At 36.7% G+C, this 27,782-nt stretch overlaps 1 pseudogene; it reads right to left on the bottom strand.

Annotated features, from left to right (window-relative positions):
- Positions 1-2,212: 2,212 nt before the first annotated feature.
- LOC100492989 lies at positions 2,213-27,373 on the bottom strand (annotated as a pseudogene).
- Between the last annotated feature and the right edge of the window lie 409 nt (positions 27,374-27,782).

The raw sequence follows: 27,782 nt of genomic DNA, 5'->3' as shown, positions 1-27,782 counted from the left end.
CCATGTGAAAAAGGGTGAGGGGAAAGAAAAAGGGAGTTTCAAAATACAGTAGATAAAAAGGCAAATTTCACATGACATATTTATAATAACAGAAAATCTATATCTTGTTACAGAACTGCAATTACACAAAAATAGCAGCAGATTATGAATGCTTGGGCTGCCCACACAACACTATACTGAATTATATATATATATATGTCAGAAGCAGATTTTATATTATACGTGAAAATACCATGTTTCCTGAATACACAGTACCAAATACATATAGCTTTATGGAGATTTTACTCCACAGAAGGTTTACCCAAGAAACCATACACTTTAGAAATAACCTATTCTCTTTACTCCAAACTACTAACTACTTCAATGTTTTTCTTAAATTAGCAGTTTTTATAAAGTTCTTAGAAAAATTGATAAAACTTTCTTTTTTTCTTTTTTATAAAAAAAATTTAAAAAATCACATCAAAGATTGCAATTTATAGGATATTATTTCACACATGCCATTAGGTACCAACATAAAGTATTCTAAATATGAATGCCAAGGGTCTACAGAAGAGTTTGATACCCAGTGTGCCTAGGTTTAACTACGTATGTGGCATGTAGGGGCCTAAAAATGAAAACATTGCATATGAATTATCATGGCTGTCATTTCAGCTTCTGGAAAATCAAATGGATTTTAGGATTCTAAGAGGGGCAAAAAAAGTTAACCCTAGAAAAATATATTTTTTGACATTATACATTCTCTTGAAATCAAAATCTGCAAATATATCCACTTGAACATACCAAACTACTTTCCTAAAGCTATTGGTTTTGATCTTATACTCTAAACATCGTGTACTTTGTAAAAGAGGTTTCTTAAGTCCTTGTTTAAAGTCTGTTTCCCTTTGTATGAAGGTGAGTTAAGGGATACTTTTATTAAGCCTGCGCACATCAACATTTTCTCCACCTCTTGTATCTAATATTATCATAATCTATTTTAAATAGTGCTGACAAGTTTATGCAGTGACCACATGCGCTACTAATGTCAGTGCTGAGGTTTTCCAGTAGTTTTTATATTATCCCAATTATCAGAAAACTTTGCTGACAGAAAAGTTTAAAGTAATTAATATATTTATGCAAGCTTTTCTGTAAATGGGGCAATCAGAACTGATTCAATGGCTTTGAGCAGTCAAATACAATGTTTTCCTGTGGGGTGTCAGAGTTCAGCAGTAGCTCTAACTATAACACCCACCTAAAAAATAAGAAGGGGAAGTTGCCAATTGGTACAGATTATTTTCTATGTTACTATGAATATTAGTTATAATGTGGTAAATTATTAGTAAATCAGTCAGCTAGAAGGGTGACTTTGTATTCCACAAAACAATGTTAGCCTTTCTGCAGTTTGGCCCACCACCCACCCTCAACTTCTTGTTCTTCGATTGTACAAAGAGTCCAACTCAATTTTTCTTTACAAATTTTTATTTTATTTTTTTTTTACATCTAGCTTTGCTTAGTTTGGCTCCCGTAATACAACAATCTTTCTTTCTTTTTTTGTCCTTCCTTTCTTCTTGTTTCTTTCTTTGTAGAGCCAAGGAGTTCACACTAAACAGATGTTACCTTTTTTATGTGGTTGGCCCACCACCCACCCTCAACCACATAGATAACATGCTTGGCTCCTGAAGTTTCTTTCTTGACTAGTTGTCTGTTTTCGTTTAAAGAAAATCAAAGGCTACAAGAAAAGAAAAGATGAGGTAATGGCCACGTAAACGAAAAAAAATTACGATTTCTATTTTTCTACTATGAAAAATGATTCAATGTTTTTATAGTTCTCTTTCAGCCCCAATCCCGTTACAATATTTGCCCACTGAGCCATTAAAAAAGGCAAATAACCTCATTACAAACTTATTCAAAATACAAAAGTCAACTCATAAAATAGAAACATTAAAAAAAGAATAACTTACCAGTATATATCTAGTATAAATAAATCTAAAGCAACTGGACTTGTTAAGAAATTATTGAAGACGTTTCACTACTCATCCGAGCAGCTTCTTCAGTTCAACTAGATTTATTTATACTAGATATACCATGACCTGGATGAATGAAAATCTTCATAGACTTACCAGTATATACATCACAAAGAAGAGGATGAATAATTTCTTCTTGTTTCTTTCTTTATAGAGCCAAGGAGTTTACACTAAACAGATGTTACCTTTTTATGTGGTTGGCCCACCACCCACCCTCAACCACATAGGTAACATGTTTAGCTCCTGAAGTTTCTTTCTTGACTAGTTGTCTGTTTTCGCTCAAAGTTTAAAGAAAATCAAAGGCTACAAGAAAAGAAAAGATGAGTTAATGGCCACGTAAACGAAAAAAATTTACGATTTCTATTTTTCTACTATGAAAAATGATTCAATGTTTTTATAGTTCTCTTTCAGCCCCAATCCCGTTACAATATTTGCCCACTGAGCCATTAAAAAAGGCAAATAACCCTATTACAAACTTATTCAAAATACAAAAGTCAACTCATAAAACAGAAACATTAAAAAAAGAATAACTTACCAGTATATACATCACAAAGAAGAGGATGAACAATATCATAAACACAATGACAATTGACACATCCTCTACTTTTGCATAATTTGCCGATTCTTTGCCATGCAATAAATTTGAGTGATTTAGAGATGTTCTGGAACCAGAGGAATGAAGTTTCTGGACGTCTGCAATTGGAAAGAAACAATACTCAATTTAAAAGGAAATATTACGAGCGGTCATCACTGAAACAAAACGGATTTAATTATAATGAATGGGTTTATAGAAAAAATAATAGTTACAAAAAAATGAAAATTAATTAAGAGGGGGGTTTAAGCTCCCTTATTAACAATGCACAAAGGACTAAATACACAGAGATAACGAAATGTTGGGTTTTCAAGATGCTTACATTGGTTCACTCAGCGTTGGGTTTGTATTTGGGGGATCTCTCCCCTTCCCAGCTGGCTTTTCCTCTGCTTCTTTTTCTGTAAGTACTTCCAATCTCAGCTCAACTTTGCCCTTTGATAGATAAAAAAGTCACAATATTACTTAACATAATACTTTTAGCTTTTGCATAAAATGTATAAAGAAGAACAAACTATAACATTCAGTAAAGGGCTCTCATTTATATAGTAGAATAGGAAACGGGTTTCATATGTGATAGATCCTTACTGTTAGAATGTACTTTTCTTCGTCCTCTGTATAGCATGGCCACCATCCTCTCATGGATTTCTTCTTGAACAAAGAAGCTGTCTCTGTAGGCGTGCCCATTAACTTTAATGAACACTTTTCTGGTTCTGTTGCTGGCATTATAACTTTGTTCAAATCCAGCTCAATACATCCTATAAAATAAACAATAATATTAACATTTAATGTGTTCCTTACAGAAAATAACCATCTAGAAATATTTTACCGCAAACTGTTAATATGAATGTACCTCAGATTTACATTTAGAAAATAGAATTTACCATACTTGTTAATGTAAATATTGCATGTAAATAATGTACAAAGACAAGACAAACCCCTTTAGTGTGTTTTATATTAAAATAAATGCCATAACTCATAATCCAGTAACAAATTAGTATTAAATTCTAAAAAATCCATACCTATGTAATCATCTCTGGAGAACTTATCGTTATCCCAGATCTGAATATTAAGTTTTGGTGGCAGTTTTATCTCTGTTTCATCGAGACTCCATACATGTTCCTGAAATCAATAAAAGTATATTTAACAGCAAAGCAAAGGAAAGAGCCATTGTTAACCTGGTACAACCATGAATTACGGTTCATTTTATGTTGTAAAATCAGTGGACTGACAGTAGAGGTCAATGAACCCACCTTTTTAGAAACGATGCACTGTTGCTCAGTTGAGAGGTAATCAAATGGGAAGACAAATCTCCAGTTAAAGTTGCCTTCTCCATCCAGAGATCTGTAATGTACATCTGCTCTCTGTTTATCATCTTCATTGCCGAGAAGCCACCTTAAAGAAATATGCATATATTAGGGTTTTATATTATCTATAGTCATGCCTGAAAACTGAATTACTTCTAGGAATTTAATCCATATCAGAACAATGACTGTACATTTATTTACATCTTTCAATTCCTATTGGTTGGACTGGCTGTAATTTTAACTAAAGCAGTAAATATGCACAGAATAATGATTAAAATACTTTGATATCTTACCCTTTGACATAAATATCACTCATTTCCTCTCCCAAGACATTAACATCATCAAGCTTCACGTCTTTGGTGTTCCAGACAATCACCCGTAGAACAAACCTAAGGTACAAATGAAATAAATGGAACTTTAATGATACAATAAAGCACAAAAATGACCACACCCCTGTCTATTGTCAGGTAGAACAACTGGCTACTACTATATAACAATACACCATTAACATCAAGATTCAATCTTTGTGGATTTAAGAATACTTACCGCTTAGGTTTGCGGGGTGTAATATTGATAGCAGGACCTGGAGGTCCTAAGCTCTTTGGGAAAATGTCCACCCACATTTCCACTTTTCCCTATGCAATAAAACAAAAACATGTTAGAAACCACCACTAACTGGTAAATCTTTAGCTCAAAGCGCAACATGTTCAGCAGAAGAACTTTGGATTTTACGACATACTCACTTGTGGAATGTTGGGTTGGCAAGTGCTGTACAATGTCCTTGTCTCTACATGTTCCGGAACTAGCCCCTGATTCCGGAGGGCTTGTAGAGCAACACGTTCACTTGCTGGTCCAAGAAATTCATGATCTTTTTCTGAAACATTAAAGGAATAATAAAAATCAGAATATAATACAATTAGAAAAACGGCAGACTATGATTAAGGCAAAATAAAAAGCCCCTCTATAGTCAAAACCATTACCCTGATCTAAACAGCAAAACAATATTATTTATGTAGCAAGATTATGGAAGATAATATTTTATTAAATGAAATGGTATGTATTGGTTTAAGAAAGGCTAAAGATGTGTATTAAAAGTTACTATGATTTAATAGGGATAGAGGCTGATGGAGACAGGAGTGGCACATTATTATATAGTCAACACCATGCCAAAATGTTAACTCAAACAGGTATCTAACAAGCATGTACTACACAAAATTGTCTTTTCTCTTACAATGCAGGAAATTGGGAAACTTACCAGAACTTGCTAAAGTATACCGCAACCCTGAAAATATCACGGTTCTTCCTTCATTTTCATACACGGGAGGCGGTATTGCTCTGCATTTGGCCAAGTTCTCTAGGATCTCTGAAGGTTTAAGCTGATCTCGCCATTGGTTTACTCCAGATCTGATAAGAAAATACATGTTTTTTAAAAACAAACAGTGGAGAAAGGGTGTGCCACAGTAACAGGCCTGAGTAGGCAGGAAGAAATATAAGGCCACATTTCCATTTATGTGAGTCTGTGGTTCACAGGCCTGAATTAACTGCAGGATTATAGGTCAGAAGGGCCAAACAAGTGGCCATACATGCCCAAACAGTTGGGCAGCAGGATCAAAATCAGCCAAACTACCTGACCAGATCCCAGCATCCCAGCTTAACTTTATTTATTATCAGTATAGTGTTGTGACAACAACACATAAACACATGTTTAAAAATACTATTTTAAATGACTCATTTAGAATACAAAATCATCCATTCCATATTGCAAAATACGGATTCAATTAGATTATTAATACTTACAGGCAATAGCTTTCTCGTAGTCCACAATGGCTTCTAAATCGAGAAAGGAGCCTGTTCTCAAGATCTATGACTGTTTCCCCAACTTTGTCATCTCCTGATAGGGCGTCATAGTCATACACAGCGATCTTGAGGTCTTTCTCTTGTGGTAAAGTGCAGCTCAGTTCATACATTCTGCAAATATAAAGATTAATGATTTATGAAAAGATATTTTACTTTATTATAAGCAAAAATCACAAAGCAGCACAATATTCTTACATATTATGACTAATATAAAGTATCATTCAAAAAAACAAATATATTACCTGCCAAACATTGGATTTAATGTGTTCGGAATGTAGTTCTCCCTATCTGCTACCACTTGCTTTTTCACGCTGAATTTGATGTAAGGATCACACTAGAAAGAAAATAAAACTCATTAAGCACAAGTACATGACTATTAAGCTACTATTTGTTCCTGTATAAAATATAAACTTCTGCACTACACAAAAATATAGTTAAAAAATTAATTCTTACCAGTCCATTGTTGTCCTTTGGCTGCAGGTCTATGCCCTTCACTATATACACTCGCACAATGCACTCCTGAGGGCCACTATCAGGCAACTCTCGGAAGTGCTGTGAAGGTAGAGGGGCATCTGGATCCTCTGGGAGCTGATAAATACAGAAGGATCCCTGCAAAACAAAGATTATAGAGAGAGTCAAATTTTACCTTCCGCTCTTGTTAAAAAAATAAATCAACTTTGGCCTATCATTATCTATTCGTGGGGTACATAAGCCAGCGTGAACATTGAGGCACTTTGGAATAAATTGTATTACATATTGAAATTGCTCAAATGTGATCCTTGAATGCCATATATAGCAAGGGGTGCTCTAACATGATTTGGTTTGGCAAAACTGTAGATAAGTTCTATAATAGATATATATTTATATATATATGTAATATAGCTTCTACATTCTGAAACATCTTTGTGGTTAATAAATATACAGTATAGGGAATAGTCACATACCTTGAACTCTTCTGCAACAGTTGGCTCTTCATCGTGTTTAGCCTTTCCTGTATATAGCTTGAATGTCTGACAAAAGTCTGTAAGTCCAAGGAAGTCTGGGACTCTCTCTAACTCACAGTTGTACACCTATTAAAAAAAAGAATATTTTTTTTTTCCCAAACATAGAACCAATGCATAAGAGCCATCAAACATCAATAGTAGAAATATTAACAATTATTTCAGACATTATTTTACACTATGTGAAATACTGACTTAAAATAAAACATGTCATAAGACTGGGAGCACAGTGACATATTTTGCCAACCCCAAAATAACAAGGCTGTCAGTAAGTATAAATGTATAATAGTTACCATTAGGGTTTCAAAGTATCTCTGAGTGTACACGTCAGACTTGTCATGTTCACCTATAGAGGCAAAGTACTTTGTCCACCAATCAGTATCATCTTCCTCCAGTGAAAACGTGACATTAAGGGTTAAACAAATGAGCATATTGAAGGTAGAGCAAAATAGCATTATCTGAACAAATGAATCATAGTAGATTAGCAACCATATCACAATAATCCATTACTAATCATATGACCATGACTAAATTATTGACACAAACAGATGTATTATGTGCAAATATATACATTACCTTTTCAGCCAGTAGAGTTTCCTTTGCACATTCCAAGTCTATCACTTCATTAGGGTATGTAGTGATAGGTGCAACTAAAATAGAAAAGGAACAAATAGAACATGGTCAATTCAGCTTTCCCATAATAAGTTAACTGATGATATTAAGGTTTATAAGGGACCTTGATTGCCTTACCTCTAAGGTCTCGAGGCTCATCTTGACTGGTGGTGTAGGGATCACATTGGAACTCTTCCAGCTCCTCAATTGTGCATTGCCCTACAACTTCTTTTCTTCCAAAATGCCTATTGGCTATAACTTTAATAATTATGGGTGGAGTATATATCTCTTCTTGAGGTAGATACTACAGGAAAAATAGACATCCGTTTAGAAAACTGAATGCTCGATAAGTCAGTAATTATAAGAATACTGAGAATAAAAGCCTTACCACTTTCATGAAGAGAACTGCACTGTGGAAGCTTGGATTCCTTCCCAATATTCCAGTTATTGCAGTTTCAACCATTTGTCCACCACATTCCACAACAAGTGTTGAAGATCTTACGGATTCTAACTGACTTATGTTCCTTAGGCCCCAAGTAAGTATCTGTAAAGGTGAAGGGAAAAGTCTTTCGTTAGACTGGGCATCAGCAGTAATGAAACAAGTAATTGTACATTCAAATATCATATTTACCTCTATACCAGATAGCTGAAGCACAGGCCGAATTCCTTCTGGTACCATGTAAATATTTGGCAGAATCCATCCATCCTGTTTAAAGAATATTCACATGTTACATTTACTTATAAGAAAGATTTTTCTTTGCTTTCCCTGCTTTTGAGGCTCAAGTTTGTACTTAGGCAGTTGTCACCTAAATTACAGTTTAACTATAAAAAGTGAAATAATATATGACAAACTGCCTGTTGGGACAAGTTATATGAGAAAAATAACTTACGTGTTCTTGAAGGAAGAGTTCTGCGGCCACAAGGATGTCGCCACAGTGTTTATTTCCATTGGTAATTGGACACCAGAAAAGTTTTGGCACTTCATTTATATTTGGGTCCAGCTTCACCATTGGGAAAAATAAACTTCGGCCCAGGAAATCATCTTTCCCCTGTACGTGACAGCACAAAAGAAAAATTAGCTCATCAAAATCCTCATGCAACTCTTAAGGGGAAGGTAAATAAAATATAAATTGTACTCATACTCACCCTTGGGTCGCTGTCATATATTTCAATAACAACGTTTGGGGGTTCCTGCTCTATTTCACGGGGCTCTCCACAAATTTCAAGCTCACTGAAGACAAGTGTTTGGTCCCACGTCGGATTAAGGGTAGTATTAATTATTTCTGTCCTCTTACTTTGGTAAAGGAAAGAGACATGAGCATAGGGATCTGCAAGATAAAAAGAACAGGGTGGTTAATAATGTGGATGCCCATGTCCCACATTCATGCTTTTCTTCATATGGCAAATCTTTGAATATTCAGCATTCTGTGCAGACTAAGCTAATGATATCTGAATGCTGGTTTCCTAGGCCTAAATAATACTTCTATACACAGGACCTCTGTGAATTCTCAATTCAGATAAATGCTATGTATACCTTATGCCAATCAGGACTTAACTTTACTATGGTCCTCATTTCATAGGCACTTTTTCAAATACACTATAAAATTATTTTACCAAACATTTTACGTTTCACTTATGAAAAGCAACCATGTGTCTTTGCCTTACCTGAAAAGCTGTCTCTATCCATTGGTGTGAGACCACGAGCCTGATACAGGTAACATCTTAGATGATACGTGTATACTCCTTGGGAAAAGAAAAAGATTTTTATGTTTCTTAGGAAAACCATTTAGAAAATTACGACAGCATTGCTATGTTTAAGACATCACACTTTCCACCACCATACAAGTAATTTTGAAGATGTTGGAAGTCTTTATGATATTAAGCGGGGAGTAAATATTGTAGGGAACAGGTAGCAGAATTAATGAAATACTTACTGTCGAATGTACAGGAAACAAAAGGAACATGTTCCCTGTACAAGTTTCTTGACTTTTCTTCATCGTCATTTTGGTCATCTCCCTAAAACAGATAAATACATTTCTTATATCACAGGCAACACAATGTAAAACTGAATAACATGACAAACAGCTTATTTCCGCACAGACACAGCTGTATTTGAAATGTAAGTTCCAATAAGCATACTTATACTGAAATGGCTTTATGTTTACTTACAGGTACAAGATTTCCTTCCAGCTTAAATATAGAAGAGGAATCCTGTTGACCACAAGAGACCAAATTCCTAATCCAACGCCTTCTGCGGAAAGTGTCAGTGGTGCATTTCTTCTTATGAAAGAAGCATACTCCCATCCTTTGTCTTTGGTTGGAGACTTAGCCTCCTGTATTCCAAAAGCAAAATGTAAAGTTAATAGTGGCACAAAATAAAAATGTGTAAAGTACCCCACGAAGATTAAATATTATGCAAAAATAAAACACATTTTTTATGTATGCATAGAAAAGCGTAGTGCGGCTTACAAATATTTTAGTTTTTTGTTACTATTTATTAGATTTTTTTTTGGACATCTGAGTAATTTGTATTTTTAGAAATCTATTTGTAGAGGTTTGCCAAATGGGTGATTGACCTGCCATGTTTTTTACCTGTGTATAAAACCAGCATCAGCCCACCCAAATTTCCCTTCATTTACTATGAAAGTGCAAACAGTAGCGATTATGAGGTACTTTTTGCCTTATTTAACAATAAGATTACCAGAATGGTATCTTTTCAACCCAACCACCAGTCTTATGTTTTATTTTACCTCTTTGGGAGTAGAGGCCTTAGATCTCCTGCGCACCAGTCTTCGGCGTCGGTGGGTGTGATACATCTTCTCCGATGAAACCCAATGCTGTGGCTGGTCGTTGGGAGAAGTAGAATTTCCATATTCCCAACCTAAACAATAGGGAAATATTAGCAAGTTGTCTTATTCATTTATATTTATAAATCCATGTAAAAAGACAAGTGCCCTCCAAATTGCCTTAAAAATGAGTGCTTGGGTGAAAATAAACAAGCTTAAAATAGTAGTAACCAGTACTGCACTCAACAGGACAAGTTTAAAAAGATTTATTGTGTAAAAATAAGTGGGCCAATGTTTTGGTTACAAAGCACATATGTACACACACACACACACATATATATATATATACACACATTTACATTTAATAGTTACTTAATAGAATCTACTTACCATTTTCATCCACAGCTCGGTTTACATCGCATTTCCAGGTATCATCATCCCAGATCCATCCATGAGGGCAGGCAATCTTATCTGGCGAAGCAGATTTTTCACCGTTCTAAAAACAATAAAAACATTATTCAGTGAGACATAGGTTGTGTCAGGAATATTTAGACTTACAATACAAAAAAACATGCAGTGTAAATTAGGGCACAATAACCACTGATCTATAACACTAATTTAATCTTTCCTTATTCTGCATAGATATACAGAATATGCTTTTAAATTTGGCATTATTCTATCTAACTGATAAAATCTATGCCCATGCTTATGATTATGGCATCATTTCCACAAAAACATTATGTATATAAATAGCTTTGTCTTTGCCACAGTTATTATGGGTGTGTTTGGGCATGGATGATGCTATCATACAAAGGAAAGTACTTACAGCATTAGTGTACGCTTCTTTTGTCTGCTGCCATTTTCCATTTGAAAGCCGCCTCTCATTTTCATATACTTCCTCAGTAATTTCTAGGTGCTCATTATAGTCTTCATTTGGTAAGCTGCATAAAAGAGAGAGAAGTTAAATGAGCTGAAATAGAACACAAGAAACAAATACATTTAAAAAAACTGCAAGTGTAGTGTTTGGCGGTGTTGTGCTATACTAAATAAAGCAAATCTCATACTGTATCTTTAGTGTATTGTGTAAATCTTGATCTATGCAAATAATACTCACCTCCTTTCATTGTCCAGCTGCCAATCACTTTCCCATTTCCAGCCTCCGGGAACCACAAAGCTGTTCTTTCTCAGCTTAACTGTGCCCATGGCATCAGAGAATTTGTGGTGGTTCAGCAGGAACCTGGAGCTCCATTTACCCGATATTCGAGACTGATTTTCATACTAGTCAGAAGAAGAAGAAAATATGCTGTTATTGGATGCATCATTTTAACTACTTTCATAACTGTGTTGGAGTAAGTGCGGTATCTAGTCAGTCAGTAGGTTTCTATGTTCCACCAGTTTCCCAGTAGCTATATCATTTACACAAGCAGCCAAAATAAGCTGCATAAAGAGATCCATAATTACCTGCTTTAAGGTTTTAGTATATTATACATTTATAGCAACGATGACTGTTACGTTCTATCTGGTTCTATTCTTTAATGGAAATTATTCCCCATCAACTAATTGTACCAAGGCTATATTTTAATATAAAGACGAAGTGCAAAAATAATAAACCCTATAAGGATATATAAATGAAGAGTGCACAAAGCTTACCATCTCTGCATGAACTGTAAAGTTCCCTAGCATAGAATTATTGAATTCACTCTCTGCTTCAGACAGTCCCAGCCAGAGGTTCACACGCAGCTGAACTGGAACATGTCTGCCTTCACTTCCATCGAGAGGGAACTGAAAGAAAATTTCAAGAAAAATAATTTATTTTTAAGAATACTACAAACAGGAACAGATTTACAAGACAGCCTTAGACCAATCAGTTCATGGCACCTAACTCTGCTTTACAGACAAAAAACTGTTCAAAAGATGAGCTAACATCAGCTAACCTACATTTTTACCACTACTATGGGATCTCTTATCTGTTTATATGGATCTCCATCAATGGGCACAGTCTACAGTGGTGTGAAAAACTATTTGCCCCCTTCCTGATTTCTTATTCTTTTGCATGTTTGTCACACTTAAATGTTTCTGCTCATCAAAAACCGTTAACTGTTAGTCAAAGATAACATAATTGAACACAAAATGCAGTTTTTAAATGAAGGTTTACGTTATTAAGGGAGAAAAAAAACTCCAAATCTACATGGCCCTGTGTGAAAAAGTGATTGTTAAAAATAACTGTGGTTTATCAATTTCAATTTTCAATTTCAATATCAATTTCTGTAGTCACCCCCAGGCCTGATTACTGCCACACCTGTTTCAATCAAGAAATCACTTAAATAGGAGCTACCTGACACAGAGAAGTAGACCAAAAGCACCTCAAAAGCTAGACATCATGCCAAGATCCAAAGAAATTGAGGAACAAATGAGAACAAAAGTAATTGAGATCTATCAGTCTGGTAAAGGTTATAAAGCCATTTCTAAAGCTTTGGGACTCCAGCGAACCACAGTGAGAGCCATTATCCACAAATGGCAAAAACATGGAACAGTGGTGAACCTTCCCAGGAGTGGCCGGCCAGCCAAAATTACCCCAAGAGCGCAGAGACAACTCATCCGAGAGGCCACAAAAGACCCCAGGACAACATCTAAAGAACTGCAGGCCTCACTTGCCTCAATTAAGGTCAGTGTTCACGACTCCACCATAAGAAAGAGACTGGGCAAAAACGGCCTGCATGGCAGATTTCCAAGGCGCAAACCACTTTTAAGCAAAAAGAACATTATGGCTCGTCTCAATTTTGCTAAAAAACATCTCAATGATTGCCAAGACTTTTGGGAAAATATTTTGTGGACCGATGAGACAAAAGTTGAACTTTTTGGAAGGTGCGTGTCCCGTTACATCTGGCGTAAAAGTAACACAGCATTTCAGAAAAAGAACATCATACCAACAGTAAAATATGGTGGCGGTAGTGTGATGGTCTGGGGTTGTTTTGCTGCTTCAGGACCTGGAAGGCTTGCTGTCATAGATGGAACCATGAATTCTACTGTCTACCAAAAAATCCTGAAGGAGAATGTCCGGCCATCTGTTCGTCAACTCAAGCTGAAGCGATCTTGGGTGCTGCAGCAGGGCAATGACCCAAAACACACCAGCAAATCCACCTCTGAATGGCTGAAGAAAAACAAAATGAAGACTTTGGAGTGGCCTAGTCAAAGTCCTGTCCTGAATCCTATTGAGATGTTGTGGCATGACCTTAAAAAGGCGGTTCATGCTAGAAAACCCTCAAATAAAGCTGAATTACAACAATTCTGCAAAGATGAGTGGGCCAAAATTCCTCCAGAGCGCTGTAAAAGTTTGATTGCAGTTATTGCTGCTTAGGGTGGCCCAACCAGTTATTAGGTTCAGGGGGCAATTACTTTTTCACACAGGGCCATGTAGGTTTGGATTTTTTTTCTCCCTAAATAATAAAAACCCTCATTTAAAAACTGCATTTTGTGTTTACTTGTGTTATCTTTGACTAATAGTTAACGGTTTTTGATGAGCAGAAACATTTAAGTGTGACAAACATGCAAAAGAATAAGAAATCAGGAAGGGGGCAAATAGTTTTTCACACCACTGTATCTATGTATCTACTATGCACTGTTCTAAAGGCAAGCCATACTCCAAAATATTCAAGTTGTATAAACTATATGTATTACGTTTATCTTATAACCAAAAACCATAAATACCTTTAGAAATACAGTCTGTATCTTCCCACAGAATTTGCCACATGCCTCTTTACCGGTCTTGGAAAAGAGGATCTGATGGGCAGGGATCCGGGCGTAGGCCACTCTCTTTTCTGCCGTTATCATCCAGATGATGATGTCTGGCATACTGTTTTGTGGCTGTAGGAGAAAAAGAAAGGGGTTATAGTTATTAATTAGGCCCTAGTATAAAACTCACACACTCTACAAGGGTTTAAACATGTTTATTTGAGGTTATATTATGTGATAGACAAAAAAAGAATAAAGTATCATTTATATAGATATAATAAGTGGATAATTTGGCAAAATAGGCTTGTGCGATTTCTTGTTTAGTAATTCTTTTTGTGTTTAATAAACTTATATTTTAGTTTTACTGTTAGAGTGTTTGGATGCCTTTTTAATTTAAGTGTGGCTGAAAATATATATAGTTCTACCTAGAAGTGCTTTATCACCAAAGATCTCTATGTAGCAATCAGGCCAGGTTACATTTAATTAAGAGTTACCCATAGCAATAATGTCCAGCCTCAAATATTATAAAATACAATGTGAATGTAATAGGCCGGTATGCGCTTGAAAAAGCAAGCAGCATGGTACTGTCTTTACATAGGGATACATATTAATATGTCAGCAATGAAAATGTATTTATAATAACTTTATGCCCCTTGTTTTGTTTTCCAGAGGGATAAAGTATCCCTATAGTGCCCATTACTAACCTCTTCAGACAGTTGTTGTAATCTGTCTATCCATTCCTCAATCGTAGGTAGAGTTGATTCGACATCGGTGCCTTCCTTCCTTATTCTAGCAGCTGCCTCCTTTATGTGGCTCAGGGCAGACTGCTGAAGGTGTCGCCGATGCCTGTCTAACTCGTTTATATTTAACTTTCTTTCCATGGAAGGCAGTGGTTTCCTTTAAATTATAAATCAGCATGTTATCACATCTGAGCAATGTATTCAATTATTTGAATTTATACTTGCGTGCAATATGTTCTTTTACTCTGTAACTATATATGGGTACATGTGATTTTCATATACTCTTGCATGCAATTTTATTTTATCTCATATCCATATCTATGTATATATATCAAATTAGAAAAATGTACTTTTGACTTACTAATGCACCACAAATGCTATTCAGAGGTTTAAAGAAATGCTTATTTCAATGCATGCATATATTACAATTATGCTATGTTTAAGTAAATTAGACTTACCCAGCATCTTCAATAAGCTGGTCCAATAAATTCTGCCATATTGAAACTGCCTCAGTAGGATTTGCTTGTAGTGCTGATTTCAAGGAAGATAATCCAGTTTGCTGCAAAACAAATGTTTAATTGTCACACACTTTTCTAAGCAAAATTCAGTTAAATTGCTGAAACATAGAATCGGGGAAGGCAAAATATTAAAAAAAAACATTATATTTGTATTGTTTTAGTTGAAACGAATTCAGCACACAATTTTCAACACTATGGGGCAGATTTATCAAAACACGAGTTCAAATCCCGAATGGGAAAAATTCGGATTGGAAACGAAAATTTCTGAAGATCGCAAATATCACGAAAATGCTTACAAAAAATCATATTAGTCACGATAATATCATATTGGCGATCCGAAAGTCATGAAATTTTCATACCAAACGATTGTAAACAGCTGCAAAACCGATCCGATTTTTTGCGCTAAAAATACGAAAAAGTCGCTCAAGCCTTGGAAAAGTCACGAAGCGTTGAAAAAGTCACGAAGCGTTGAAAAAGTCACGCAAGCATCAAAAAAGCCGATTGGACCGATCGAACGAACGCTCGGAGTGTTCGTGGATAAGTAAATGGGCCCCTATATATATATATCCTGCTGGTGGTGCAGCAATCTCTTATATACTAGGGATAACCAAACATTCTCTTAGACTCTAAGACATGGAATAATGAGTACTTACCAGCCGATCCATCAGGGCAATAAGAATATTAACAACATCCAGACGGTGGCTTATATCTTCCCAGTAAGATGTTAATGCTACTACAGGCTTTGAGGCAGACCATGGTAGGTAATAGTAGAAGTTGCCTGAATTAAATTAAAGCAAGATTTTAATTAAATCACGTGTTAATGAACAGCAATTACACATTGTCAAAAATCATACAATCTCATATTCATACAAATGAATATTCATATTAATAGAATACAATGATATCACTAATTCCCACATATAGAACTCTGTACTTTGGCTCTGGGCATTATGCCTTTAGGACTATTTGCTTCCCATATTGTTAAAAAACATAATATATGTAAAAAGAAGCTGCTTAAAATAAGAGATTTTTTGCTATTACTGTATAATATTACATTTTCTGACAGCACAGTCCTGCGTTTGCCATGCAATGCAAAGACGTGACTTTAGTGTTTATATTGAGCCACATAAAGCAATTTCACAAACATTGCTAAAAGCCTATCGTTACACTTACCATCAAACAGAGGTTGTCTGTATTGTGTTGTTGATGGCAGAGCCTTACACGTGCAGTCGAATTTGTTTCCATAGTTGCCAATGCTGACTTCAAACTGTACAGCTTCACTGGCATCTTGCAGCATAGTAGCTGAATGGAATACTGCACACAGGCTGAATTTCCTCTTGAACTGGTAATTCTGTATATGGAACAAATGTTACTTTTTATTGACAGTGGTATAACACACTCAAACTAAACAGTTTGATTAGTAAACAGCAGATTAGTAAAGGTAAAGCTGCATTTAAATTATGTTATAGAAATTTGTAGATGGTGAGGATATCTGGTTTATGCAATCACTTTTATGTGATTTGTATATCATTTTGCTTGTTTTTTTCTCCTCTCCAATATGTCATTTTAACTGCTATCTGGTTTCTTGTCTTTCTGAACCTACAGAATTTGATGTTGTCAAACATAATCTTGCCTTATATTGTCTTAATGTAGCAAACAGATAGCAGCTGAAATTCCAGGTTAGAGAAAGGGTCAGACCCAAAATGAAAGTAATTTTCTACATGTAAAATTAGAAATGTAAACTAGGACTTTTTCATATTTATTCCATAATAGAGAGTTAAAAACAATTCTGGCTGGTGCTCAGAGCTAAATCAGAATCATTGATTAATTTACCTCAACAGCAAGAACATCCTGTGTAGAGAGGTCTTCAATCTTCTTTGTGGAGTCATCCATAGTAGTAGTGAGCTCCACTAAGATTCTGCCTCTGTACGCTATTCCTTCTCCCTGGAAAGCAACATTTCAAATTCAGTTACCATGGGGGAGTCTGCCAGGGGAATAATGTCCACAAAAATCTAACACAGTGGTAACAAAAGAATTTAGACTGCCATATGTACCAGTCATACTTACCATTCCATAATTCAGGTCATCATAGTGATCAGGATAGCGTTTGAATTCCCTTGGACTTCCGTACAGGTTTATATAGTTTGGTCCAAAGGTTGGCAAATTGCCATCTTTTAGCCCAGTCCCTGATTATAAGAAACATAACATTATTATAGTAAGGCAGAAAAGCTTTTACTTGTTTTTTTATTAATATCAAATGATACCAAAAGATATTTTAACAAGTTGATACTATATATATATATATGCATTATGTATAAAATTTTCAATATTTTTAGTTAAAAATATAGCTGTCTTACCTTCTAAAGCAGTAACAGGTAAAGAAATCTTGGAAAGGGCCAAGTTGGCTGTTGGCTGTTGTATCATTCTGGTTTGCTCTGTCCCTGTATAACATAATTAACGTATTAATATATAATGTACAGTATTAACAGATACTATTTCAGTTTGTAAACCATATGTCTATCCATAGGGGATGTATAACTATTGACTATTTGAGATTGAGACTGTTGAGATTTTTTAGAACATTTCTTGGACATTCAGATTTAAACTGTTTTATGGCCCAAAGTATCAGGGGTGGAACTATGGGCAGGCAGAAGGGGCATGTCCAGGCCCTTAAATCCTGCTTATGATTGGGGCAGGCAGGGTTGCCAGACAGGTCGCCCTGTCACAGCAAAGAAACATGTTTAAAAAAAATGTAATTAGGAGACAGCCAGCATAATTATAAACATTTATAAGTACAGATAAGATATTGTGTGTGTATATATATATATCACTTTTTTTACCTTCATAGGTAGAGTGATGGCTTGATTCCATATGGGACTACAATTGTCTTTGATTATTTTCGTAAGTACCTTTAAAAATAAATGTATCAGAGGTCAGTGATCAATTCCTAATAATATTTTTCTATATTTGTCTGAAAAGAAAAAAAACGTTGTTACCTTCTCCCCAGCAAATGCAACCTCTACGAAGGGATCTGCTAAAGTCTTCTTGTCAACATGTGATCTGAAGAGTCCCTTCATGCTTCTCAGAAATGTATCATCCACTAAAGAGAGGAAATGTAAATTGTCATCACTTTAGGAAGAACATTCATCTACATTGACTATTACTTTTATTTCTGGGACTTTCTGCTGTTAATGAACTAAACCTCCCACAACCCAATACTTCAATGAGTTGATAATATTACAATGGCACACACTATTTTAATTGGTGTCAAACATGCTGAGAAATAAACTTACTTTGGGGGATATCATTAGCTCTGTAGATTTTTACAACAGACGTTACAGTCTGCCGAGCTACTCCACTTGGTAGAAGTAGATTATTTTCTACATCGTCATCTTCGTGTTGTCCTTTGGTTTCAACCTGTAAACAAACAATATATATTATATTTCTATGCTCCTCAAAAGTTCTTGTTATAATAAAAAAACTTTGGCAAAGAGGCCAATGAGCATCATAATGTCGAGGTGATTTGTACATACAACAGACTTTCACCCATACAAACATTTTCATTATGCTCTTATTCAACCTACCGGTAGCTGATCTCCTCTTCCAAGAATAAAGAGGCTAATCTTCAGGTAGCCCCTTGGAGATAAGCTTGAGTCTTTAGGACAATTCAGGACAATCCACTTTCTCATAACTGCATGACCTGCAAGAGAAGAAAAAGACCATTTTGGTTTATAAAATAATTCTCAAATATTCATAACGCATGAAATCTCCAAATTATATTCAGGTTTAATTACACAGCTTGTGTAAATATGAAAGAACTCATACCTGGTTCATCGTATATGAATCCAGCATCAAGCTGCAACGAGAAACAAAATATAATTACCAAATGAATTCAATTAAACATTTGCCTCCGATAAAGATTCATTATATCTTAGGATCAAGTACAAGGTACTGTTTTATTATTAAAGGGAAAAAACAAAATCATTTTTAAAATTTGAATTATTTGATTAAAATGGAGTCTATGAGATAGCCTTCCTGTAATTTAGAGCTTTCTGGATAGCAGGTTTCCAGATAACAGATCCTACAACTGTATTTGCTTTTTGGGTTCCCATGCTGCACTATAATAAATAACTCCAAAACAAAAATAATCCAAGAAACATAATGTAAGGTGATATAAGGTATCATAATAAATTCATTTTGTATCTTACCTTAAACTCCCCAATCAGGCTGTCTGCTCTGAAGGCGCGAGACTTAAGTGCCTAAAAGGAAAATAAAAGTCATTTATGAACATTTTATAATATGAACATAAACTTTGTGATTCTAAAACCATGTGTAAGCTCTTGAAAGAATATAAGCATTCTTTAATATTTTTGGGGAATATTAGTTGGGGAATGCTTGGGAGGCTGAGCTCCCACAATTACTGGGGACTTTAAAAGAATCAATGGGTTTGAGAATAAAAATGTGGCATTAGTTGTCTCTTACCTGAATGGTAATGCCCTCCATACGCAGATCTGATAGTGATCGCCGCATGTCGTAAGTCAGCATCTGGTGGTTGAAAGAAAGACAAATATTATACGTTAATAAATGAATTTATTGGCTATAAACTGAATAACCATTTTGTTTTAACTGAACATTAAACATGTAAAATGTAATAGTTATATAATAATAATTAAGAGCAATACAGTGTTACAATATTCTTACCTGATTAAAATAAGGATTATTGCCAGACCCTATCCTGGTATGTTGGGTCTGGTGTCCAATTTTGACATTTACAACTGGCTTAATATTGTTGCCAGTCAGCTGACGTCCTTCCATTATCCAAACCTGAATCTGTGGCAGCAAAATATTTCAATTAGTAGAAGATTTATGGTTTATTAACGGGTTGTTTCAACCTTATTCTATTGATTGTGAGATAACTTATTCCAACTCAGCTCTATATTTACTTTTCTGGTTATATAGCTACGACCCTGACCATTGTCAATAGGGTTACCACCCGGCCATTATTTGACCAGCCCAATCAGTAAATCACTAGCTAGAGCCAGGGCCATAATGACGATAATTACCGGCAATGTAAATTTGCCCTCTTTTCTCCCAACCTAAAGGCCAGTATATCAGTAAAAAAGGTGGAAACCTTGTCAACAATAAGGCATTGTTTATGTAAGCCCAAGGCATCTGAGCAGGGGTAATTTGCAATAAACTGCTATAATAACACAATTGTTTTATATGAACAAAGCAGTAAAAACTATGTAGCTAAATTGTAATGTTTACAAAAAACTAAAGTGATCGGTGACCTTGATACTGCTGGGCCCCTTCACAGAAGATCTTTGAGGGGGCCCAGTGCACATATAGAAGGCAAATGCTCCCTCCCTCTTCCACCCACATGTTCGCTTGTTAGCTGCTGGCGCTAATAAGTGAGCGGACAGCAAAGATTATCCTATAAAGAGACCCAGGAGGGGGTAATAGGGTACGGCAAACCCTTTAGTCAGGGTCCCCCCAAAACTGTGGGGTCTGCTATATGCCACTGAACAGAATACTAGAAACATAATGATATATAGATGCCACTATTATAATTTACAAATTGGATGTTTTTATATTTATTATTCCTGCCTCTATAAGAAAAAACTTCTAGTACCTTAAAGTCTTGTGTCTTCTCATTCCTCTCCACCTGGGAGGGAATGTAAGTAGGCTGTTGGGTTTGGTGAAGTGTCTGCTGCTTGGGAACAAGAGCAGTTTCACTCAGTCCAATTCTTCCTTCCTCAGCCACAATTTCATTAACCTCATGAATTTCACGAGCTTCTTCATGTATTGGTTTGTAGTGGAATTCTGAGGGAAAAGAGCACATTAATTACCAGTTAGTTTGTATTTAACAAATACCCTGCAGTATTGGCACATTCAAAACCATGCAGATTTCTAATTCAGTTGCATTTCCTCATATAAAATAGAACATTTTTGTGATATATATCCCTATATTATGCAAAATAGCAATTTCTTTTTTTTTTTTTAGTATTTAGACCCATAAATCTTGTTACAGAAGTGGAATTACACAAACTAAAATTCCCCTTCAGGAAATGCCCCTAAAGTGAAATGACAAATGGCAAATGAAATGCAAAATCCTGCTGGTAAAATCATTATCCCAGGGCTCATGTATATGTGGGACTGGGTTTGATGGCACACTGACAGATTTAATAAGAGCTAAAAACAAGTTCCTAAAACATGTCAGTAAAATGTCATCTAAAAAACAAAATCTAAAAACTGTCTGTTTAAAAGACAAATTCACAAAAGTGGAGGTAGAAGTTTGTAAATAAGGTGAAAATCCCAAAATCTCCACTTCTCCACTTTTATTTTGCCTCCATATCACCACTTTTGTGAATTCCCCCCTGTAAGTCATAATTTTGTGATGCATTTTTGCTTGCTGAGTTACTACAAATTCACTATAACATGATTTTGTTTTCTAGTTCCAGGCATTCATTATTTTAACCCCATGTTTTACTGACAGGTTTAGCATGCACTTCCCCATTTACCTTCTAAATCCTTAAGTTTCTTTGACTTTTTTTGGAATAACTTTCCAATCATGCGAAAAGGTTTAAAAAATCTTTGAAAAAATTTGGTTGTTTTGGAGACCTGTAGAAAAGAGAGAGGCGGAAATATAGATCAGTCAGTTATTCTAAACTATAAGATTTAGAGCAGGAATATACAACATGTTTCCAGCCAGTGACATGGATAAGGGGCCTGTAACAATAGTTACTTCTCACTAAAACTTCAGAATTTCACAATGAATTTCCCATACTGCAGTAAAATAATTGGTTGCATTGAATACAGGGCGCACACAAGTGTTCTGAACACTAAGCACTACCATGAAGTGGATGGAACCAGACCAAGGACAGTGCAGTGCTGCTAATAGGTTTTCAAAAGTATGAAAATTTACTGTAACATTCAATTGACAACATCTGAACTTTTTGGATGTTGCTTTAAGTATCAATGAACATGGCCTAACAGAATCAAGTTTATAGTGCAAGAAGACAGGTTTTAAATAGGGATCCCCCAATTAGATATATGATAGATCAGCCCTGATAAAGGTTTTATATAGGGATCCCCCAATTAGATATATGATAGATCAGCCCTGATAAAGGTTTTATATAGGGATCCCCCAATTAGATATTTGATAGATCAGCCCTCAGGAGTGGTTTCTTAAAAGTCAGACTGGGGACCCACAATGTGCCTGCAAGAATCTAGTTCAACAGATGATGTTTGTGGTTTAGCAGTATCAAAGATAAATCTGAATGAACTGTCAAAGCAATGACACACAGTAGTAATGGTACCCTGTGCTAAATCACTCAAAAATGCATTAGTATGCTGGCCGGGGGAGGGGATAGAAGGTCCCTTGCTGGCTATAGGCTGCCCAATTGTACCCCAGTGTGCTTATTACCCTTCTATCCCCATCCCACTACACCATGTGTTTTGGTAAAATAAAAGCTACAGTATAAGACATGGGAAAAATCCTTGTAGGCAACGTTGCAAATAGTCTTCCTTAAAAAGTAAATTTAAAAAGCAGAGCAGCACCATGTCAACCAAGGTGCCTGTAAGAATTACCCATTAAACCAAGAACTGGAGTACATAAAAAGGCCAACACAATATTAATAACCATTATAAAACCCCCAATCACAAACTAAACTCATTTTTACATTATGGATTGGTCAGATGCATACACTTATCTACATATTGGCTGGTGTCCTTTATTCAGTACAGCTGTCCAATCAAATGTCTACTCTGTAGATTTAGTTATAGGGTTTGGTGTAAATGTGATGGTTTCACTGGACCTGCACAGAGAAAATAAATGAAACCAATAAAATCCAATAATTTTAAATAAAAAATAGTAATATGATTTAAATTGGGCCTTAAAAATGGTTTTATTTTGGAGCATTATTATTTCTTTCCTGAGGCTTGTGCCTATAGACAGACTAGGGGTACTATTGTGGGAATTGCCTTTGTACCCAGCTATGTAGATGGTATTTTCATGATTAGGCCTGGCTCAGATGAACTTTTTGAGTATGTTGTGTGTTCTCTTAATAATAATTGTAGGAATATCAATGGTATTGTCAGCAAAAGAGAGAGAACTTGTATTTACAGATCTGGTAAACAGATTTAATAATGAAGAATTCGCTATTTCTATACATTTTATCAGGCCAGAAATCAGTTACTATCTCTCGCTAATATAACAGTGCATAGATACGGGGTACAGGGCCAGAACTAGGGGTAGGCAGAGTAGGCACCTGTCCCTCCCGGCCTGTCCCTTATCCAACGCTCCCTGTCCCTGGTTGGCACGTGCGCTGCTGGTGTGGCATACACCAAAAAGAAATTTCAAGTGGCTGGGAAGAAAAGTTTTGATGTTAAAGCTGAATTTAAAGCTACACTACAGTCAGTGTGTGACAGATACACCTAACATTTATCAGCATCAGGCACTCAGTAACTTGGTGGGTTTTGGTGTAACTGTGCTGGGAATATTTGGTGAGGTTTGCTGTGTAGTGACAGTTTGACTGAAGGGTGTGGGCATGGGGTAAGTCTGCCAACTTACCCCTTTAATACCAGGCACATGTTGAACCCACATCCTGCATAGCCAGTTACCAATGACTTTAGATGCATGGTGCATGGCTGCACATAAATTAGTTCAGTCTGCAGCACACATCTAAATTAATTGCTAATTAGCCATGCAGGGTGTGGATTCAATATGTGGCCTGTATTAAAGGGGTTAGGTGGCAACCCTATCTGGAGGGCTGCTGTGCTAGGAATGTTTGGTGGGGTTTGGTCTGTAGTAACAGTTTGACTGAAGGTTAAGAGCCTGGGGGGCTGCTGTGCTGGGAATGTGTGGTGAGGTTTGGTCTGTAGTGACAGCTTGACTGAAGGGTTAGAGCCTGGGGGGCTGCTGTGCTGGGATTGTTTGGTGGGGTTTGGTCTGTAGTGACAGTTTGACTGAGGGGTGGGGGCCTGGGGGTAAGGCTGCCACCTCACCCCTTTCATACGGGGCACATATTGAACCCACATCCTGCATAGCCAGTTACCAATTACTTTAGATGCATGGTGCATGGCTGCATAAAAATAAGTTTAGTCTGCAGCATACTTCTAAATGAATTGCTAATTAGCCATGCAGGATGTGAAATCAATTTGTGGCCTGTATTAAAGGGGTAAAGTGGCAACCCTACCTGTTGGGGGGCCCCACCCTGACAAGGTATACCCCTAACTCAAATTTTTCAGTTAAAGAATGTGTCCCCCTGTGTAAGATCTTTCAATATAATGCAATTTTCTGTCAGTCTTTGCTCTGTGAATGTGGAATTTAAAGAAAGCAAAATGCACTGTTAAGACAATGGTGAATGGACATTTCAATCTAAAAAAGGACTGTGTAGAAAAAGGGGTTTTCTTAAGTTACGTAATTGATTTTAAAAGTAATTTTGCAAATGTTAGCACATTAACTCTGCACTGCCCAAACCTTGTCATTAACACAGAAAAGTACTGAATTTCAAAGAAAAACTAACTTAAAATTATATCCCTGAAGTACCTGAAGCTTAAGTTACTTTAACACAGTTGCCTGATTTTGCATTTTCTCACATTTGGGGATTTTTGTGGACAACAAGCTGTTTAGCTGTGTAATCTTAGGCAGTGTCACTTAGTGGCTACTATAATGAATAAAGTGCTGTCTTGTATAACAAAAAGAGCATTGACTCAAGGGATGAAAACATAATTTTGCCTCCTTATAGGTCCCTGGTAAGGCCTCACCTTGAGTATGTGGTGCAGTTTTGGGCTCCAGTCCTTAAGGGTAAGTGCGCACAGGACAGGTTTTGTCACCCATAATAAATATTTGCTTGTCCTTTGTTTCCTTCCTACCAGCTAATATGCAGATTGCCGGTGGGGAAATATGGTGCTAAATTGTGTAATAATTTGGGCTACTTCGGAAAGCCAGATTCTACATACAGTATGTTGCTCCAATGGGAAGGAAACATTTTGATGCCTGCAGCAGCGGGCTACAAAATGCCCTGTGTACCTTTACCCTAAAAAGGATATTAGTGAGCTGGAGAGAGTGCAGAGACTGCAATTAAACTGGTAAAAGGGGTGGAAAATGAGATTAGACTGTCAAGGTTGGGGTTGTTTTCTCTGGAAAAAGGGTGCTTGAGGGGATTATAGGCACCCCATTAGATTAGAGGAACGGAGCTTCCATTTGAAGCAGTGTAGGTGGTTTTTCACAGTGAGGACAGTGAGGTTGGGGAATGCCCCTCCTATTGATGTTGTAATGACAGATTCTGTTAATGCCTTTAAGAGGGGCCTGGATGATTTCTTTAACAAGCACAGAGTGGGTAAAGAGATGGTCTTTTTCAACCCAACTTAACTAAAAAACTATGTAACTGAATTTCCCACCTTTCCATATTATCTCCCTTGAACATCCTTTCCTCTCAGCCAACACAAAATATATAATATCATTAGTCCTGATCGTTTGCACGCTGGATTAATTGAATGCATACCTAAAACATGTGTATTCATAGATACTGCTTAAATACTGTACAGTTTAGACTCACATTATGTATACATACTTTCTTGGAGTTTTGCCGGAATATACCACAGAGGGAGACATTTGACCCATGACAACAGTCTTTAGTGCAAATGAAGCTTATATAAATGAATATGCCTTCTGTGGAATGACCTACTCAACTAAGCCCTGTGGTCATTTACACCTGATTTATACTGCACCAGTTCTTAGGTTAAAGTAAAAATGTCACAATTAATACATGTACAGGCTAAAATTAATGCTCCCACTGACACTTTAAAGTGTGGCTGATGAAGAGGTTTTAAGTGTGGATTTTCTGTTGACCTGGGTTTCCTACAGCACAGGCTCGCCTTTATTAAAAGACTGTGTATGAAAAAGTCTGATATATTTCTGTGGTTCGGTTTGGTGTAGTTATTGCTGCTGGTGTAGCATTTCAAAGCCACTGTCCCCAAACAGAGACAACTACAGTACAGTTCTACCCCAAGGGAAGGTGCACGCTTGGATACGTTTAGCTGTTGGAGTCTTTTGTTATTGGTAAGGATGATGGATGGCATGATGGATGCAGTAAGTAAAGTTGATGAACATATTTCTTCTTGGTTTGAATTGCTGCTGCCGCTGATGGATTCAACTTCACAGCAACTTCAGCTATATGATATGTGTTTATGTCTCCCAAAGTAAAAACTGTGACCCCAAATGAATGGACAAACACCTAGGCACATAACTTTTCTTTGTTTCTCAGAGCCAAAACTTAAACCATGATTTATAGGAACAAATGCTACCTGGAGTCGATTGGTCTGCACTTCTGTATGTATGGTCCTGCAAGGCACAATATATTACTTGTTCATAGGATCCTCTATATTAAAGTTCCCAGTATACAGGAGAAATATTACTTGATATAACAGCAGAACCCTTGCTTTCCCCAAAACTGACCCACTGGGCTGGCTGGTCAAGACAGATCACCGACTGAACTGCACTTCTATCATTTTGGAGAGAGACCCAGTATATATTGATTAATAACATTATTTGGCTTAAAAAGAGTTGCTGCATAGGCAGGGTTGCCACCTGTTCAGTTTTAACCTGAACTGTCCCGTTTTTGTAAGGGCTGTCTGGGTAAAAACTACCTGCCTGGTTTTACAAATTAGGAAATCCAGACATGGCAATCAGCCAATCATAATAACCATGCACCACCCCTGATGTCACCCACACCCTGACATCACCTGCCCCGATGTTACTATCCCTTCCCTTTTCTGATTTTGTGAATTGAACCTCTTTTGTATTCCCACATGCAGTCAAGCCCCCGTTAGCTCACAGCAATGCTAAAAAGAATCTGGAATAGCGAATAAACATTTGCACTCATTTTTTCCCTAACTGATCCTGAGGCTGGGCCTTTCGATGTATTGCAAGGGCTGGAATGCATATAAAGGCTCCATGGAGTGCCATATTGAGTACCTACCCAAAGTGCAGTGCAAGCTGCTCCCTGAGTTTGCTTGAAAAACTGAGGTAGGCACAATGTCCAGTGCTCGGTGGAACAAGGGACCCCTGTATGTACAGTGACTGAGCAGGCAGTAAGTACTGGGCACCTAAGTGGCTTTCTATCCTGCAGTGACTCCTTCTTACGCACCTTCATCTGCTGATGAAAATATCAGCAAGTCTTTCTTTGTTCCCTGTCCATTAAAAAAGACTCCTGTGTTGACATCCATGTCCTGCCCTCATACAAAGGTCTTAAATAGCACCGAATATACTGTCAGAAACAACTCTTTGTGCACCATATTGTAGGCATGAAAGCATGAGGCTCTGTGGGTATGGAGCTTTGCACCTGTTCTGTGCACCTTTCTCCTTCCCAGATGAATGACTCCATGTGAGTTTGTGTTGTCCCTTGACCTGCCCCATTAGCAATGTGTGTAGGGTCCTACGTGAACATAATACTGTAGACCAGCGTTTTTCAACCGCTGTTCCGGTGTGCCTGGTGTGCCGCCCCTGGTCCGCCCCTCCACACTTTGCCAGCCTCTCATTTCCGTGCTTCTGCCCACACTTGCCTTGCCGCCTCCCTCACGTCACTCTATCTGGAAGTAAGTTTATCCCTGTCTCCGTAGCGGGGGGGTGGGGTTC

Source organism: Xenopus tropicalis, chromosome 1, assembly GCF_000004195.4.
Source record: "Xenopus tropicalis strain Nigerian chromosome 1, UCB_Xtro_10.0, whole genome shotgun sequence".
Lineage (NCBI taxonomy): Eukaryota > Metazoa > Chordata > Amphibia > Anura > Pipidae > Xenopus > Xenopus tropicalis.
The sequence above is the reverse complement of the archived record's forward strand: the minus strand, read 5'-3'. Positions and strand labels throughout refer to the sequence as shown.